Consider the following 4,320-nt stretch of genomic DNA (forward strand, 5'->3'; position numbering starts at 1 on the left):
AAGGCCTAGAATTTTTCCAAGAACAGTTGCGAGCGTACAGCGATTAGAAATCGGGCAGGACGACTCGTCCTCAGTCGGTGTTTACGAGGCTGCCGAACGAGTGCCTCGGTGAACGTCGCTTATACTGTGCGATTATAGTCTTGTAGGGAATACATACTATTAGTTTTCTATTATACGCGGATTTCCAATCAATTTACTTACTTAGCATATTCGTTCGTGTGAATTAAGTGCCGCTGCATACAAGAAGCTAGTGCACCGAATTCAAGTACACAACGAACAGCTCAGCTTGGGAGAAAAATCAAACGAGAAGCGTGTCTCTGCGATCTACACAGCTACAGTTTCACGGTATGTGCATGCGTGAATAATATGTACGTACACAATCGAATGATTGAGTTAATTGAAAATAGAGGAGAGCCTCCGTATAGCTAATTAGATTAGTTACTGCAACAATTTCGTTTTATCGCATTCTAAGATTATTTTTCTTGTAATAAGGTGTGTTATAGCTATGAAACAACGAGAAATTAGTTTTTTTTACTGTTGTCTCCCCGAGACATATACATATTCTATCCTTTCCTGGAAAAACACTGTCTCTTAGTAAACAACTAAGTCTTTACCCACGACCTACTTCGTTTGTTATTATTCTAACGACAATAGACGACAATTGACACGCAGTGCAGAATCATGCTGTAAAAAAATTTGTCGTTCTGGCCGTATGCCAAAATTGACCTTTTTTCAACATCCTCCTTTTCTGCTCAATATTCTTTAAACAAAGCTACGACAAAATCTTGCAAATAATCAGGCACACTAAAGCACAAATTAAAATACCAAAAATTAACCTAAATAAAATAAAAAAGGACTTTACCTAATTACATATGCAAAAAGAAAACGAGTAACCTACAATACTTCAGATTTATCAGAAACGATACATCAGATATACCTGTAATTTCCATTCTCAGGTATCTTTCCCATCACTTCCCAATTTGCCCAAAATACACGTACAAGAATTACCAAATAAATCCTACAATTTCTCGCTCAGTTCTGTATCACACTCTAGGTAACCATAAGTTCCACCATCCGAACGCACCATCCTTCCTCGAAACCTCGCGAGAAAGATGAACATTGTTAATTAAACGGGGTGGACAGGATGGGTACAACGAGTGGATAATATCGGATCGGTGGTCTTTTAAGTTTCACGCTGCTCGACAACGTATTCATTATCCTCTTAATTAACATACGTCATAAGCCGCGGCTAATAAACGCGCTTTTGTCTCGCGTAGCGCAATATTGGCCACGCGTTTGCCAGAGGAGAGATTCATTTTTTTTCCCCCCCTCGTAAATCGTCCTCCGCCCTTTTCACATCGATACCCCAGCTCTTCCCTTCTCTATCCTGTATCGTGCACCACTCGATCGGCATCGAGCGTTCGATCGTCCCGTTGGACCGACCTAGAATTATACATATGCATGGCCAGATCGAATCTCGTCTCTGGTTATCATTCATCCACGAGGCCGCCGGTATCGGCCGGAATCAATTAATGTAAATCAAAAGCCGCGAACGAAAGCGGCCCCGTTCGGCTGGAATGTACATGGAACGAGATGGAAAAAGGAGAAGGGCGATATACAGTATATTCTCCACAAGTGTCAGACCGCAAGGAAGCTAAATCTGACGCTCGTAGAGTCAGGGACTACGTTTTCGAGCCTCGCGCCCGCCTTTGTAGTTTGCCGAACGTAGACAAGGACAGCGAATAAACGATAAGCATGAAACGTTAGTCGAGGCAACCAAGCGATTTAAATATCAACTGTTTTAATTCTACGTTTTTTTATCCCGAAATTTTTCTTAACATATTGATGAGATTTTACTGATGAAAATAATATCAAACACGATATAATTTGAACAACATTTACTTATTAACACGTTCACTGTCACGCCAGATTTACAGGTTGCTGTCAGGCGGCCACAAGAAAATACATTTTAAGCATATACATTAAGCAGCTCATATTTGAGCTGGCAATACACACCACAACTAACTACTAAACCAAATCACCAGAAAAATCTTCAATATTATTATTGAAGTAAACTTTCGTAGAACGAGAGTGAAAAATTGAAAGAATCGAAAGAAAAAAGGGGAGAAGCATAAGTTAAACGCGTAAAAATATTCAATAATAAACGAACTAGGGATGAAGCTATTATTTCAATACGCGATGCACTGACTCTAGTATTTACTAAAATTCAAAAATTCTCGTATAAATTCCGAAAATAGATTATTAATTACGGTAAACTACTGAGACGGTTTAATTTAGGGTGGGCATAGTGCACTCGTTCCAAATCAGCTCACAATATACAATAATAAATCAACTAACTACTTAACATGCAATTCATGCAAATTCCTTGGATGGTAAATTATTAGTAAACAAAATTCAATATCAGAGAAAATATATGCATGAAAAATTTCACATTTCAATTGCTGGAAGAAAAGTACATATTGATTGTCATGCTGTAACGAAAAAGCAACCCCTCAACCTTTCATTTTCAATATCCTATTCGACAAGTCTGAAGAACAACGATGACTAAAATTCAAATGTTTATTTCCCTAAACCTTCAAAATAATTTCGAAATATTTTATTCGAAGCGGAGTATTCCAAGTCAGTATCGATAATTGAAGAAATTATTTGATTGTATTTAAAAGAACCGAAAGCAGAATATTTAAAGTCTGATATTAAATGTCTAGCAAGTACCAGTAATTGGTAAAATGATTTATATTTCTTTTAAAAGCTGGTAGTGTATTATTTTTGTTTTAATTGTGCTGGGATTTGTTGGTTTGTTAAGGGAGGATAATAGCGAATAACGTGTGAAATTTGAAAATGAGAGTAAATAGGAACGATTGGATAACGAAATTGGGAGAGTTAGAGAGAATGTGTGAACAGACGAGAAGAAGAGAGGTAAATGATCCAACATGAGAATGTAAGTGTATATTTTTCGGTAATTACTTTATAATTGCTTTATAATTACTTTATAATTACCGATTAGTGGAGAATATTGTTTACATGCAATGGAAGTTTACTGGTGATGTTTATAATTTCGAAAATTCAGGTAGAATTGTAAATATACTGTATCGTAATTCGAATTTAAGTAAATTAGGTTGAACTGCAGTACACAGACGTTACTTTAGCTTGAAATAAATTCGAAACATAGAATTCACAGAGAAAACACTGCGAAACAGCAAAACGTAAACGTTACAATTGTTATAACATGTAAGCAAAAATTTCAGAATTAATTATACGAGTATTTCTCATAAGATTACCGTTACAAGAATATTTCACGTTTATTAATAATTTTATAAGAATTAGGAATATTAATTCACTTTGTTAAAATGCAAAAACTAATAATTTTACAGCAAGTGTTAAGAATTAGGAGCAGCATTCGTTACAAGTTCCACAAGGATACTGAAAGAAAAATTTCAAATTAATTTCAATTGCTATTACGAAAAAGCAACCTCTCAAAGTAATTTCAATATCCTATTCGACAAGTCTGAAGAACAACGATGACTAAAATTCAAATGTTTATTTCCCTAAACCTTCAAAATAATTTCGAAATATTTTATTCGAAGCGGAGTATTCCAAGTCAGTATCGATAATTGAAGAAATTATTTGATTGTATTTAAAAGAACCGAAAGGAGAATATTTAAAGTCTGATATTAAATGTCTAGCAAGTACCAGTAATTGGTAAAATGATTTATATTTGTTTTAAAAGGAAAATTTCTAATAGGTATTAGTTAAAATGAATTGTTATTCAGTCTATTGTATTGAAATTCTAATTGATTCTAATGTATACAAGTGTTACAAGAAGGCTGAGTGTGTACAGGGTGGACACTGACTCTAGTATTTACTAAAATTCAAAAATTCTCGTATAAATTCCGAAAATAGATTATTAATTACGGTAAACTACTGAGACGGTTTAATTAAGGGTGGGCATGGTGCTGCTTTAGTTTGAAATGATTTATAAACACATAATTAACAGAGGAAAAACCGTGAAACGGCAAAACGTCTACATTCTAATTGTTATAACATGTAAACAGAACTTTAAATTTAGTGTAAACAGAAAAAATATATAATACAATTTATTTCACGGTATTGCAACAAATAAACGTTGAATCAATATTTAATTCGTATAAAAACAATTATTTAACGTAATAATTTTACCTTCACTATGGCTATTTTTAATCTACGACCACAGGTCAACCTGTTTCCATTGAAGAATATTGTAAAAACGTATAAATTGTTATATGCAATGTTATAACAAATTGTCGGAAGTATAAATTTATA

Source organism: Habropoda laboriosa, unplaced genomic scaffold (assembly GCF_001263275.1).
Source record: "Habropoda laboriosa isolate 0110345459 unplaced genomic scaffold, ASM126327v1 scaffold57, whole genome shotgun sequence".
In the NCBI taxonomy this organism is placed as follows: Eukaryota; Metazoa; Arthropoda; class Insecta; order Hymenoptera; family Apidae; genus Habropoda; species Habropoda laboriosa.